At 39.0% G+C, this 16,693-nt stretch overlaps 1 protein-coding gene across 5 annotated transcripts in view; it reads right to left on the bottom strand.

Moving 5' to 3' along the window:
- The window catches only part of enox2 (ecto-NOX disulfide-thiol exchanger 2), a 388,688-nt gene that overhangs the window by 188,731 nt on the left and 183,264 nt on the right, over positions 1-16,693 (bottom strand). The gene's annotated exons all lie outside the window — the stretch shown is intronic.

The raw sequence follows: 16,693 nt of genomic DNA on the forward strand, positions 1-16,693 counted from the left end.
ATTTGCATGCATTTGATGTTGCCTTTATATTTCAAAGAAAAAATTGTTTACAATGGCCAAGTTGGGACCCTTTTTTCAGGACACCTTGAACTTCATGTCTAAACTGTTGTTTTCTTCACTGACCAATTATAATCCACATTTTGGACCCAAAAAGACAAAAAAATCCCAAAATCTTTTTTCAAAATTTGTAATGTTGATGTCCCATTGACAACCAAACATGCTCGACCAACCGTTTTGAAGCTTGATAATGTTAATTCAACTTGTTAGGATAAACATTCAATAGAAAAAATAAGATTGAATAGTTTTATGTTTGACAATTCAACACAAACAGCAGGTATGGTCATAGGCGTTTTTGGCCTTTACACATACTATGGTCAAAACAGGTTATATACTGTGCAAAATAGTGAGAAAAAAACTTATATATATCAACTAACACAAAAAGGGTTTGGAGGATATCTCTTTGTGAAGTTAGGTGTTGTACCCATCACCTTATCAAAAGTATATACGTACATGTAATCAAGCTTCTCCAACACACATCTACATAAAAATTGAAAAGATTATAGTGAAGAAAAAATATATATAATATTGAAAAAAAGTATTTTAAAAAATATTGACAAGTAGTTCAGTTCAATTCAAAATTTTCAGGCATGCGACCCAATAAAGTTTTTTTTTTTTTTTTGCGCACTCAATAAAGCTTCTTCTTGAACAGGTCACAGAGCTGCGTCACACACAACGTCACACAGCCTACTCTTTCGCCGTTTGCGGCTTTGCGCGCTGCTGTCACTTCTACTCGCCGAGACGCCGACTCATCCCAAGAAAACGACAAATACGGCTCATCTTCTTCCTCGAGTTAATGAAATAATGCATTAGCTTGCGCTAAATGTAGTTTTAGATTCATTCTGCACGTTTCAAAGTCGCTCGCGCGGGGCGGCTATTTTTCGGCACAACACCGGCCGGTGCTTGCTTCGCATGCCTCCCTTTCAATAGTTGGCGCCTCGCTCGAAAATGTATTAAAAATGATCACATTCGGTTCGTCCTTCTTGACATCACAACGGCTCTTGGGATATATATAGTCTTTTGTGCTGCTTTTGGTTTTGAAAAAGGACAAGATATGATGGAAATATGGAGATGGATACATGGTCCATGCAGCGTTTTCATGCATATTTATGAGTGCAATAAAACTATAAAACTCAAATGACATTATCTCCCGTTTTTCTTGGCCGATTGACTTCAAATAAAAACTGGCGTGGACATCAACTTCCACACTTTCAAACGAGACCAACCAGCGGCACGTGGGTGACATAATTACAGCGTGACGAAGCTTCGAAGACGATATGCGTAAACGCGTCGCTGCCAACACGTTCGGTGTTAAAGGGTTAAAAACGGCATTCTGACGATGTAAATTTTTTAAAAATGCGATTAATTATAGACCTGCCCACCCCCCGTAGTTAGGACTTCTAAACCAGTGTTTTAAACCACTGTGGCATAGTGTCTGGTGTGCCGTGGAAAATCATCCAGGTTCACCTAATTGATGGAAAAATGTTTTGGGAAAGTGAATCCGCAAATGTGAAAAATCTGGTGTTAATGCTGTCTAATGGTCGGTAATCATGCAATACTATTCAATACCAGTAGATGTCATTTACTTTGTTTAGTGATGCGCGAAGGGTAAGAGTGGCATACTGGCTAGCGGTAGCGACTAACTAGCAAAACTATAATGGTAACAGCAATGGTAAAGGTTTGTAAAAAGGAAATATGCTAACTCAGAACTGGACAAAATTCATTGAATGGTGGTCAAAAGGAAGCAAAGACCATTTCCTTTTGGAGATTCTATGTCATAAGGCAATTAGCAAAAGCTCTCTGTCACTGGGATTTACACTAGAATGTAAATAAGAACTGAAAAAAGTGTGATTAACTTTCAATGGGGATGCAGTGATGCCTATTCCAATACAGAAGCCCAGGTGTCACACTGAGTGAGTAAAAGTGAGATTATAAAATGTGTTTTTCTTTGTGTTTGATTCCTATTTATTACACTACTTTACATTGTTAATACAGTCTACAGAAATTCATTTCTACATTTTTTGCTAGTGGTGTACTTTGGGATTTTTAAAAAGAAAAAAAGTGTGCTAAGGCTGAAAAAGATTGAAAAACACTGTTTTATACAATGTATGCGCTCTCGTGGCCGCCAGAGTGAAATACTGGTTGTCAAACAAAACCTATTTTGGAATTTTAATAGCCAAAATGTTCCACATTGAGGCAGCGTTACGAGCATGAACTTGCCTGACAGCTTGGCACGATCCATTATGGTCGTTTTCAAGCATGTTTAGATAAAAATACAGCGATGAACCTCCTGGCGCTTTGCTCAGCTCTTGGGCGGCCCGAGACACACTATATGCGGGAAAAGCACGCAGATGATCATGGTGAAATCCCTGTGTCAGTAACTTTGGCTTTTTAGCCCAAAATGTGGCACTTTGAGGTGGACTGTGGGATTTATTGTCATTGATTGAGCTGCATAAATTGTGAATGAACGTGTGGAATGAAAGAAGTTTTCGAGAACCACGAAAACCTTCAGCATGGAGTAAAGATACACGATAATATCGGTTACCGATAATTATCGGCTGATAATGGCAATTATGACGTCACACAGATAATACAGATTTTTTAAAAATCAACCGATAATGCAATCCGATAATTATATACTTGATTTAGCCTCCAAATGTGCGCAGCCAAGCAGTTTTCTCCACTTCTCCACCGCCGCCTGCTCAACCCCTCCCCTCTCTGAAGCCCTGGTGGGAGGAGGGGTTCATGAGTACTGCGTCATAGAGGAGGCGGTGTTAGACATCAGTGTTGAGGCACTCTCACTAGCGTGCGTTGCTTTTCCCGTGTGTGAAATGAAATAAACGACGCTCTCGCCATCTACAAAACAGTTCCACGAGGCGTAAAGAAAGCGTCCTCATTGAACACCACTAACCCAGCAGCCATTTAAAACTGCATCACAAAGATTTTTGGAACGAATACGAGGCTGCTGCTAGCGTGAATGCTAAAGCTATTGTAAACACAAACTATAAAGGAAGCTACGGGGCTTGTGACGATACAGAGACGCTGCGGTCCTCCCAGAGTCGGGTTGTTTGGGAATGCAGCCCAAAGCGGGTGGTAAACTCCCATCTATGGCTAAACACCTCACGAGACCGATAGTCGACAAGTAGCTGTCTTCCGACGGTGCCCGCCGCTCCGGCAGGCCGCCGCCGCCGCCTCGCCCTAGGCGGGCAGAGCAGAGCAGAGCCCTGCACCGAATACGCCGCAGCGAGCCGGCCGGGGCGGGCGGATATCCGGTACAAACTTAGCTGCCGCCACCACTCCGGTTCAAGACAGAGGCCTGGCGCGGGTGCTAATTTGGCAGCCGGGCGGACTGAAGGGCACAGGCTGTAGCAAATTCCCGAAATGACCTGATAGCCAAACCCCTGGATGAAAAAATAATGCATTTTATACGACCATGATTCATCGTGAAAGACATGCCGATCATATCAGTTTTACTACGGACATTTACACAAGTGATGTCTAGAAATGTCTAGTCTGTCTCTGTCTGTCTGTCTGTCTGTCTGTCTGTCTGTCTGTCTGTCTGTCTGTCTGTCTGTCTGTCTGTCTGTCTGTCTGTCTGTCTGTCTGTCTGTCTGTCTGTCTGTCTGTCTGTCTGTCTGTCTATCTATCTATCTATCTATCTATCTATCTATCTATTCTATATATCTAGTCTATCTAGATGTCTAGTTTATCATGACAGCACAGTGGTTAGTTGATAATTATAACATGCACCAAACTACACAAAGAAGTCCTCCAGTCAGTAATGCATTCAGTACGCTTTAAATTTATGGCATCTTAATCAGATCATTCTTCTTAAATCTAGTGAAATAATTTTCCCTATCTTGTTTGAGTGTTGAAGACTAGTTAACAGATGAATGCGCCAGATTATTCCACTTACTTGAACTAAATATTGCCATTTGTTCTTATTAAGCCCAAACATATAAAAAAATGTCATTTTTCACCTAAATCAGGAAAAAAAATGCTTTCAAATAATGTTTTGAACCATACATATTCTTGAATAAAGAACATTTCTGACATGTTTTTTTTTTTAGGATTATGTATAATAATGTATTGCTTAAAATAAGGCTGTTAAGCTTATTTTCAGCTGGCTATTTTTCTTCAAGAAATCTGAGTGAAATATACTTGAAGTGCTGGCAGTTAATTTCACTTGTTTCCAATAGATTTACACTGAAAACAAGGGAATTAAACTAGTTTTAAGGAGTTGTGTTTTTGCTGCGTAGTAATGTTATACGTTAGGAATGGCTTACTTTTAAAGGCATTTTTGTGCAACTTATGTATTTACTCTTAAGTAATTGCTGCCAAAAGTTTACCATTACACAATGTCGGACAATCTGTCTTTATTTAGATATTGGAATTTACTACTTGTTCACATTTGATGTTGGAAAAAAGAGCAATAATATTTTTGCACAGTAATATTTTTTCTTGTGTATACTTAAAAAATTTACATAAATCGTTTAATAAAATTATTGGCTTGACATTATCGGTTATCGGTTGGAACGAGGAGGAAATTATCGGTTATCGGTATCGGCTGAAAAATGCATTATCGTGCATCACTAGCATGGAGGCTCCAGGGCCAAGTGCTTCCCTTTTTTCTCATGTCTGCCCAAAGCTCACTATTTTCAGGCAAAATCCACGTTCGCTGGCAAAAAGTAACTTTGGCGTTTTCAACCAAAATGTGGCACTGAGTTGGATTGATCGGTGCAAACCTCCCTGAAATGCACAGATAGATGCGACAGATGTTATTCATCGCTATTAAAAATTGTACTAGCATGACGGCACTAATTAAAACCAAACACACCTTCCATTTTAGATGTATAATATTTCACTTTTGTGTGCATTTGGATTTATTTTGGCCTCTCATCAAAGTGAGAAAAGCAGCTTTTGGCTTCAATTGCACGCTTTGTTTTCCTTCCACATCCTCTGGATGTGAACTGTTGAACCCGGCAGCGTTGTCCCAGGCTCCCCGATTTCGTGTGCATCACTGGCACAACACCTATGACTATTGCTGTGATGGCACATAAAAAAATAAACAATATCACGGGGGAAGATGTCACCGCCACAAGCTAATCTTTTATTGATATATATATATATATGTATATATATATATATATATTTTTTTTGCTTCAGAAAGGGTGCTGATCACATGGGTTTCCATGTTGAAAAGATGCAATGGTTTTCATTTTTTAGTTCACAGTAAAAAAAAAAAAAAAAAAAAAAAAAAAAATATATATATATATATATATATATATATATATATATATATATATTTGTCAGAAAGGACATAAGTACATCAAACTGGCAGGCAGATGAACATTTAACATAAAATGTAGGTCTCCAGTCCTGCACCTAACACAGTGATACATTCAAAAACATTGGTTCTGTTATGTACAAAAATGAGTTTAATAATCTCATGCATACGGTATAGGTGGACATGAAACAGTACAAACATACTATCACTGATGCACAGAACAAGAAGGTAGAATGATTTCTCCCATCTCATGTCTAACAAAAAGCACTTCATGTATTTTTTTGTAATATATCATTATATCCAAAATTTAGCTGTCTTTATTACTCATTTTACAATGACCACACAATAATGTTAAAATTTACTACTCAACCCCTTCAGACCAAAGCATGCTGCTGAAGGACATGACGCGTTTGTGTCTCTAAACCAATAAATACACTGAATTTAGTTGCTATTGCCACTTCTGGGAGATGATTGGATGAAACTTTAACCATCGAAATCACATCATGAGGTTTGGCACGCCATCTTTGCTATACCTTCCTACAGTTGTAATGGATTTAATCTTTTGTTCATAAGTAAACGCTGCCAGCCCCTCCTAGTCAAAATGGTTTGGCCGTCTATCGTTGTTGATTGCACTGAAACATGATCATTGAGTGCCAGTCGTAATTATTGACTACTTATTTCTTAGTATTTTTCTGGTTCATTAAGATTATGATAATCATTGTGACTAAAACCATTCAGGCCTCCGACTTTTCTGTACAATCATTACTTTACAAGAACATAAACAGTATGCTAGCAAACTGACTGATTCATACTCAATCCAATCTAGCAGTATGCTGTGCATCTCGAAATCAGCCTTGGCTCACCACCTGCAGCTAGTCCTCAGCAGGGCTCGAGGGAAAATGAGCATCTCCGGCTGTGTAGTGAGAGTGATCAAATCAGAAACGGAGGGTCTTTGCCTTGCCGCTGCTGGCCCCCAGAGTGCTGATTATTATGTGGACTTTCAGATGCAACGAGTGAGCATTCAGAATATGCACATACATACATACACACACACACATACAGTGCCTCGCAAAAGTATTCGGCCCCCTTGAATCTTGCAACCTTTCGCCAAATTTCAGCCTTCAAACATAAAGATATGAAATTTAATTTTTTTGTCAAGAATCAACAACAAGTGGGACGCAATCGTGAAGTGGAACAACATTTATTGGATAATTTAAACTTTTTTAACAAATAAAAAACTGAAAAGTGGGGCGTGCAACATTATTCGGCCCCTTTACTTTCAGTGCAGCAAACTCACTCCAGAAGTTCAGTGAGGATCTCTGAATGATCCAATGTTGTCCTAAATGACCGATGATGATAAATAGAATCCACCTGTGTGTAATCAAGTCTCCGTATAAATGCACCTGCTCTGTGATAGTCTCAGGGTTCTGTTTAAAGTGCAGAGAGCATTATGAAAACCAAGGAACACACCAGGCAGGTCCGAGATACTGTTGTGGAGAAGTTTAAAGCCGGATTTGGATACAAAAAGATTTCCCAAGCTTTAAACATCTCAAGGAGCACTGTGCAAGCCATCATACTGAAATGGAAGGAGCATCAGACCACTGCAAATCTACCAAGACCCGGCCGTCCTTCCAAACTTTCTTTTCAAACAAGGAGAAAACTGATCAGAGATGCAGCCAAGAGGCCCATGATCACTCTGGATGAACTGCAGAGATCTACAGCTGAGGTGGGCGAGTCTGTCCATAGGACAACAATCAGTCGTACACTGCACAAATCTGGCCTTTATGGAAGAGTGGCAAGAAGAAAGCCATTCCTCAAAGATATCCATAAAAAGTCTGGTTTAAAGTTTGCCACAAGCCACCTGGGAGACACACCAAACATGTGGAAGAAGGTGCTCTGGTCAGATGAAACCAAAATTGAACTTTTTGGCCACAATGCAAAACGATATGTTTGGCGTAAAAGCAACACAGCTCATCACCCTGAACACACCATCCCCACTGTCAAACATGGTGGTGGCAGCATCATGGTTTGGGCCTGCTTTTCTTCAGCAGGGACAGGGAAGATGGTTAAAATTGACGGGAAGATGGATGCAGCCAAATACAGGAACATTCTGGAAGAAAAACTGTTGGTATCTGCACAAGACCTGAGACTGGGACGGAGATTTATCTTCCAACAGGACAATGATCCAAAACATAAAGCCAAATCTACAATGGAATGGTTCAAAAATAAACGTATCCAGGTGTTAGAATGGTCAAGTCAAAGTCCAGACCTGAATCCAATCGAGAATCTGTGGAAAGAGCTGAAGACTGCTGTTCACAAACACTCTCCATCCAACCTCACTGAGCTCGAGCTGTTTTGCAAGGAAGAATGGGCAAGAATGTCAGTCTCTCGATGTGCAAAACTAATGGAAACATACCCCAAGCGACTTGCAGCTGTAATTGGAGCAAAAGGTCGCGCTACAAAGTATTAACGCAAGGGGGCTGAATAATATTGCACGCCCCACTTTTCAGTTTTTTATTTGTTAAAAAAGTTTCAATTATCCAATAAATTTTGTTCCACTTCACGATTGTGTCCCACTTGTTGTTGATTCTTGACAAAAAATTAAGATTTTATATCTTTATGTTTGAAGCCTGAAATGTGGTGAAAGGTTGCAAGGTTCAAGGGGGCCGAATACTTTTGCAAGGCACTGTACATATACATACAATGAATCACAAAAGTGAGTACACCCCTCGCATTTCTGAAGATATTTAACTATATCTTTACATGGGACAACACTGACAAAATGACACTTTGACACAATGAAAAGTAGCCTGTGTGCAGCTTGTCTAATAGAGTTAATTTATATTCCCCTCAAAATAACTCAAAATATAACCATTAATATCTAAACCCCTGGCAACTAAAGTGAGTACACCCCTTAGTAAATACATACATCCCTAAAGATGCAGAGATTGAAGAGGTGGGGGGGGGGGGGGGGGGGGGCAGCCTGTTAGTGCTCAGACCATACGCCTCACTCTACATCAAATTGGTGTGCATGGCTGTCACCCTAGGAGGAAGCCTCTTCTGAAGACGGTACACAAGAAAGCCTGCCCGTCTCATCAGACCATAGGACATGGTTCCAGTAATCCCTGTGGTTCCTGAATACGGTACACAAGAAAGCCCGCAAACAGTTTGCTGAAGACATGTCAACAAAGCACATGGATTACTGGAACCATGTCCAATGGTCTGGTTGCCCGGCATAACCAGACTATTCTCCCTGTATTTTTCAAACACTGTGAGAAATAGTCTGGGACCCAGCCCATTAACGGCCTCTCGGGCAAGGTACAAAATCAATCGTCCAATCAGATTTGTTTATTTGCGTGACGTGTTCTTAACGAGTAACGTCACTCTTGTGGCCGAAAGTTGTGTCTACAACAACAAAGATGGCGAACGGGAGAGCCGAGAATATGTTCCGATCCGCGGTAAAACCAGTTTTAAATTACCAAAAACACATCGAAACAAGTCATTGGCAACAGTCAACATGGCTCACGCTAGCCATATTGAATAAACTTCTCCATTCTCCGCTCACGCTTATTGCTTGTCGCTTTAACAACGTCACGTCGGCCCGTCGCTGATTGGTCTACTCCACTGTCTGTTTGCTGTGGCTTGCTCCGCCCTCGGAATTAAATCAGCCGGACGGTCGCCAGACTCAATCGCTGGAACATCGGTGAGTCTGGTATACCAGGCAAATGGTCTGGTTGATTATTAAACTATTTAACCACTCACCATTCATTTGAACAAACTATCTGATAGGGGTGTAACGGTACACAAAAATCTCGGTTCGGTACGTACCTCGGTTTTGAGGTCATGGTTCGGTTCATTTTCGGTACAGTAAGAAAACAAAATGCAAAATATAAATGTGCTAGTCGTTTATTACACACCTTTGTGCTTTCAACAATAGGAACATTAGCCTATACAAAGCTAGAATTCTGCTCAAAAAGTAGCGGGTATTTAAAGATAATCCAACAACAATTTGCCTTTCAGACCCTGCGTATTGGTCAGTTTTCTTTCTGAAAGAAAGAAGAAAAAAGAGGTCCTGTACTAAAGAGAGAAGTAATCCCTATGACAAAGATTTTAACATGTATTTTACAAATGAAATACCTCAATGAATCATTTTTTTTTCTTATGAATGGTTTTCAAAAGCTGTATTGGTGGATTTTCTCAAGTTAAAGCGCCACACAGAAATTAATAAATTTAATTGTGTAAGCAGGATCTGTGTATTATTCTTATTATTTAATTACAGGTGTTTTAGCTAATTTCAATTTATTTTATTTAAATGGGCTAATATTTATTTTATTATGTGTTTATATTTTACAAATGTGATGTAGTATTCATTTCTATTGTATATTTTATGTTGTATTACTTTAGTTCCTATGTGAATATTAGTTCCTACTTGTTTTGTTGTGGTAGGAGGGTTTTGTATTGAACATGGGGCCGTGTTGGTTATTATGATAGCAGAGAAGACAGCAGTAAATCAACAAAGACAAGTCAGCTGTGCCCCCTATCTACCACTCAAGAGATCTGATGGACTCAAAAAGTGGGTTACGATTGCATAATAGTTTGAAAATCAACCGGATCTACCGTATTTTTACACGAGTGACTTCCGGTATGCCCGACCCTAGCTACCGGTAGTAGTATTGACGCAGGAGGGTCGGGTCAAATAATAAACTCTGCCGTTCTTTTCGCGTGCGTCGTGTTGCGCCGCTTCTGGGACGCGTCTAACACGCACTGCGACTGGTGTGCATTGGCTGATTGACTTTAACGCCCGCGTTTCACTGTGTTCTCGCGGCGACCATGTTGTCGCGCCGTTGACGTTTCTGGGTTATACTGTCCTACCATGTTGGTCCTCATTATAGTAGAGAAGACGGAGTAAATATAATCTACACAAAGATACTGTAACCCGATCGACTCACAGCTTTAAAAAGTACATTACGTCAGAAACTTACTCGGTACGCCTCCGTTTCGAACCGAGCACCACGTACGGAAACGGTTCAATACAAATACATGTACCGTTACACCCTTACTATCTGAGGATTGTATTTGGAATTATTAGGATGTGCACAGTAAAGCGTAAAAGGAAAATATTGTGTGTTAAAAGCTAAAAATCTCTGCATGGATAGTTACTTCAAAATATCAGCATCAGTAAGCTTTTATGCTGAGCATGTCAACATCTTGATATTTCTTCATGGTAATAATGAGCTATTTTAAAGCCTTTCAGTTGCATATTAATGATTCATGACGAAACACATAACCCACTAGCTTCATTGAACAGGCTGGGCCATTGCTGCAACATGTCTGCATGTGTCTGTTCGCCTTGAAGGAAGTAGCATATCTTATAAGTTTAGGCCTCGATTATTCGTTGGAGTAATCGATATGACAGTCAATTCCACAAAATATTGTTAGTGACAGCCTAATACACATATTTTAAATAATTATGACTTTTCTACTACATAACCAAAGGAAGTATAATAAATGCCTTCCCAGAAACTGTTCAAACACTCCTCCGATAAAATGCTCTGTTGTCCCATTTTGCTTCTAACAGGTCAGTTAAGATGGATATCTGGTCCAATGCAGATTTTTGGTGGAGGTATCCATCTGTATGTAATGTGCTGTACATAACAGCTATGGGAGCAGTAAGAAGGTTTTCCTTATACTCATTTTCTTTTTCAAAGTAGGTTAAACTGTTAAAAATCAGAATGTGTGCAACCAACGTTTTTCACCACCATCCTCCTCCTGTTAAAATTCTTTGGTGCAAGATGAAACATGGTCAAGTGACTTGCACCGATGTAAAGCATTGCTTGAATAACACATTTTATGAGCTTTAATTAAGGCGTTTGACACTGGATGTCAAAGTATGAATTGTTGCCACATCTGTGTTTGTGTCTTCTTGGCCAGCTAGCTGAATTGTTGTAAATAATCTATCAGCAGGGAAGCATTAAGTCTGAAATTAGTCAAATTCCTCGAGGGCTGCATCAGACAAGTCGTTTGTTTTGCTGCGCTCTTAAATTTACCTCTAATTTAATGAAGTGAAATTGCAGCTGAGCAATGTTATTTCAAAAAGTGTGTGTTATTGAGGACGTTTGAACACACACTCACACGCGATGCATTATGGAGCGCAAAATCAAGAGTAATGAAGAAAATCTACCTATTACTGGTCCCTTAACTTGAGTAAATCAGAATAGATGCTAATGAGAGCAATTTGGGGCTGAGACCACACAGTTTGAGTGTGTCATGCACGAGACATCCAATGGGAAGGAAGTATCCAGAAACACTCAACGTGATTGGTTAGCCTTTTTATACTGAGGCGTTTTGCATTGTGTTAAAACTGAAGAAACATGTATAAAAGATAAAGACCGACTTTCTTACACTCCGGAGGGGCAAATATGCTCACATAAAACCTCTTCGGGCTATATCATCTCCTGTGAGACAAATCCCGTTACGTAAGAAATGACATGTCACTCTTCATTACAGTCTATGGAGACAGTAAACAGTGACTATACCGAAGCCGTGACGAGAACATAATGTGACAGGATGACATATAAAATAGTGAAGGATCCATTGCATTTTATCTAAAAGCTATTTGACCATTCTGCATTATTTAAGAGAAGAAAATCACACTGCAGGCTTCAAGTAATATGATTCAACTTTTTTTTTTTTCAATTGGAAAAGTGTCATGGCAGTGAATGGAGACAAAGGAAATCAGACAACTTCAGATTGGAATCAGGCTTTTTGAAATGTGCCTGCCAATGTGAGTGAAGAGGAAATGCAACGATGGTACAGAACCCATATATGGCCAGCTAATTCACTTTTTTTTTTTTTAATGTTTTGCACACATACCTGCATCTGGTTAAGCAATAAAAATGAAAGAAAACTATAAACACCAACAGTTTATATAAACAAGACATGAGCCGATTACCAGTTTCAAGGTATACTGTGGTATGAAAATGTCAAGGTTTCAAAAGTCTATTTTTTATGTCCCAAAAATGCATGGAGAAATCCCTTGCTTGTAGCTGCAAGGCTCCACTCTTCCCCACCGGTTGTTGCTTGGTGTCAGTGAGTCAGTTGTGCTACACGATGGCTGGAGGAGGTGAAACTCCTGAAATTTTCCACCATCGAAGAAAACGAAATCGCTGGTATGGGAATACTTCGTCTAGAAAATAATTCAACTATTTTTGTTGTGATGGTAATACTGTTGAGCTGTGGCTTTAGACTCACCTAAAGGACTGCTTTTATTTTTTTATTTTATTTAGAATATTTTGTTATTGTTTTAATTTATTTTAACCAATTTGCGAATATATTTTGTAAAATAAAAGCCTGTTCAATGTAAAAAACTATTATTAATTTTTTTTTAAAACCCAGATATCCCAAAGTAACACATTTTAGAGCCGTAATTGAAATACAGTGATCCAGTGAAACTGCGATATTTTGGCCTAAGGTTATCATTCCGTCAGAGTATCATATCAGCACATGCCTAATATAAACTACAGAAAAATCATGGTTTATTAAATATCATGCAAAGGATACACTGAAGTAGTATCTAAATGATACAGTGGTACCTCTACAGACTAATTTAATTCGCTCTAGGACGTGGTTTGTAAGTCGAAATGGTCGTATGTCAAGTGGGGTTTGCCCCTAAGAATACATTATAATTGAATTTGTTCCACAGCCCAAAAACCTATGCTAAATCCTTCATAAAACCACAGTTTCTCATTAATATTAAATATGATCTGTATCATATCTGTATAGGCAATACTGGCCCTGTAGTCACGTGGACCGGATTGATGACAAATATTCAGTATCGCACAACATTAATCGCCACACTGTCTGTCTGTGAGTCCCATCTTCTGCAGAGAGCTTGTTGGCTTGCAGAGGGAGAGACAACAAAGAAGTGCAAATGTATATTGATGACCTGTAATTTATCGTACGCTAACAAATAATCATTGGCCATTAGATATATTGGACAATACGTCGATATAGTAATTATCATGAAATGCTTATGGAAAGCATCTATCAATATAGTTAACTTTTAGATATGTCATTTTGTTAAAAATGTTTTTCATTTAAATGTCTGAAATGGACAAAATGATCAAAAACATCAAAATGCAAATGCAAATTGCTTTGTATTTATTGCTTTAGGTGAAACGCAAACGAGTTAAATGTGTGCGTAAAACCATAATAAATCGATCAAAATCCCTTGAGTTGAATCCAATGGAATTGTGAAGGACTTTGCAATATCAGCGAATATTGTACAGATGTCCAAAGAATCAATATTGTATCGAATCAGAATGAAATTGGAGCTTTACACCTCAATTAAGATACGAGTGTCACTGTGATTGGCAACCAGACCACAGTGAACCCTGCCTCTAACCCAAAGTTAGCTAAGTCAATCACGACCTGAACGAGGATGCCGGTAAGCGTTATAGAAAATGAATGAATGGTTGGAGGTGTGCCCATCATTTATTAAGCAAAAAATACTGTAATTACCTTTTAGGAGCTTCTGGTATAAGTTGACTAGAGATTGAATTCAATGTTAATCAATGCATTTTTTAATGTTTCACTTCTTTGATCTTGAGTCTTTTCATTGAAAATCTACTTCATATTTTATATCGGTGTTGAGCACTCTGGATTGACCTTGCATAGACGCGCACTTCACAAATATTATCGCCTTGTCTAACACTGTGCAGGAACGATAGATAAAAAACATTCAGTCATTTGCTGCACTCACAAAGGCCAAAAGGCTAAAGAAATCTGTGCAATATTTGCATCAGCGCCTTTTGAAAACAGAGAAACATCTGCACTCAAGTAGCTGCTTGGTTAACAACACTGACATTTCCATGTGTGTTCATCTTATGATGCAAATCATTTTGTCATTGCCCAGCTATACACCCCATTCTTTGCAGTAAACAGTTTGTCCTGCTGAAAACACTTTTATTGTAAAGTAAATTTGTCTTTTGTAGGAGTATGAAGTAGATGGCATATTTTAATATTGTATTCCTATTTATATTGGAGAAGACAAGGCTTGCTGCAAATACAAAGAGAAAAAAAATCTCTACCAAGAGTTCATAACAGTAGGCCTATAAACTAAAAATATACCACAAACAATGATCCTTAATATTTTAACATTAACTCAACTTATCAATACATGGCCAGCAGATGATAAATGTTAAGCGTGGTGGCCATGTCTGCCTGCTAGCCCCAGGTGCTGGGAGGAAAGTTAGGTTCAGGCCTTTGTGCATGAGATCAAAATGTACCAAAACACAAAAAAATTGCAAATTTGTGTTGCGTTTTCGTCGAAACTTGTAGTATTGCATGTGGTTATTTTTGTGTGAGTTAACATGATTTTCTTTTTACATTCAAAAAGTATGTAGCATGTAGAAAATTAACCACAAGGGTGTGTGCGAATGGTTGGTTGTCTTGAAATGCCTTACAATTGGCTTTCGACTAAACCAGCTAGCAGCCCACGCACCGCTGTCAAAATAAGGCTCCAACTATGTGCTGACGTTAAAAATACTGTACTACATCGGGGTGCCCAAACGATTCCACATCGAGCTGACACCTTTGCACCAATCTGGTGTCCTACAAGTGTAATCAGTTTATTGTAGTCAGGTGCTGCTTGTTTTAGCAGAAACATCATTGGTTAAACGGTCTAGGCTTGACCGGTATGAACTGAAAACCAGGACCCAGAGCATCCCATGAGGACCAGTTTGGGCACCCCTTGCTGAACATGAATGGACCTATCGCAAAACCACGCCCCCAAATCAGAAAACTAGGACACCAACTGTAAAGTTGCATAGGAATGTACTGTGTGGTCGGGACTTAAAACATCTTTTTTCTAACTTTTAAATTGAAAAAAACTAGGGCTGAATGATATTGGAAAAAACTTATTTGCGACTTTTTGGGGGTTTGCGATATACAGTATATTGCAATATTAAAACTAGAAGAATTTTGACCAGAAGACTTGAATAGCTTTGCTTGGGAAGACTTTGGTTGTCTCACCATGACCACATTGTGTTAATATAACACAGTTTACTCCAGGCTAAGGGGCTTCACCTGTGAATTATGAAGATTGATGTATGTAAAAGGGTTCCAGGAGGCCACGTCTCTGCACACTCGCTGCTTTTATGCAGCAAATCAAAAGTTTACGTGTTCAAAAAACCAAAAAAACAACTGCACGTCCTGCGATAGGACTATTGCGCATGCACAAATCACGACGGCAATGTTCAAACGATATATTGTGCTGGCCTAGAAAAAACCCAATGATTAAACGCTGTGCGTAGGGTACCTGTAATCTTGACACCAGGTACCCTGATAGATTGAGGGGAATAATTTTTTTGTGCCTTTTTCAAAGCCTGAAAGAAAGCTCACCAGATGCAAGCTATGGATAAGGCTCTGTCGTCGACCACATAAACAATGTCAAGACCAAGGACACCTATGCTTGCTCAAAGGTGAGTTACTGATTGTAAAAAGAAAAAAATATTTGATAGCATGTAGTAGAAACGTAGACTTAAATGTTAACGTTAGTTTGCTAACATTTGGCTGCCTACTTGTTTATCACCCTGTCACTACACAAATACAACTCATCTACAATTAGTTGTCAAGGCCTCAGCACTAAAAGTCCAAAGTAAACATCACAAACTTTCTATGAAGAATGAAATACTGTATGTACTTCCGTTTGGTCATGGACGCACATGAAGTAAAGTTCTCCTCATACACATCTAGCATGTGGCTGCTGTCAACTCGAGTGCATGCCGCTCTCTCAACGTTAACGCTTTGAGCATTTATTTACGCCGTATTCATATTGCACATGTATGTTTATGATGTATGTTGTTTATTTCATACCTCTGGATCCAATTGAATTTAAAAAGAATTTTAAAAAAACTGCTTCTTCATCGCCACAAAAGCTTCGGGAGCCAAATCTGATAGAACACATGACAGAACGTTACTAAGTAGCTAACGTTAGATAGATGTTCAGCCTGTGGAGTTTCTCGTTTATAAGTTGCGAGTGGTAGTTTCGTCACGATTATAATAATGGTCCCCTCTCTGTAAGGTTAAATATCATAGGCATACCGCTCTACTGCATACTGCAACCCACTCTGTCTGCTTCTAGACGAAATTCATTTAAAAAAAAAAAAAAAAAAAAAAAAAAAAAAAAAGAGATTAAAAATCATTTAAAAAAATACATAAAAAAATAAAACAGATCTATTGCCAGCTGTGGTAGTGCTAATTCAAAAATTTGAACTCCTGCCAACATCCATAAATCGTTTGTTTACTGAATTAGAGAACTTGACAGAGCCTTGTGTTGTCATTTTTCCA

This window comes from Corythoichthys intestinalis, chromosome 11, assembly GCF_030265065.1.
Source record: "Corythoichthys intestinalis isolate RoL2023-P3 chromosome 11, ASM3026506v1, whole genome shotgun sequence".
Lineage (NCBI taxonomy): Eukaryota > Metazoa > Chordata > Actinopteri > Syngnathiformes > Syngnathidae > Corythoichthys > Corythoichthys intestinalis.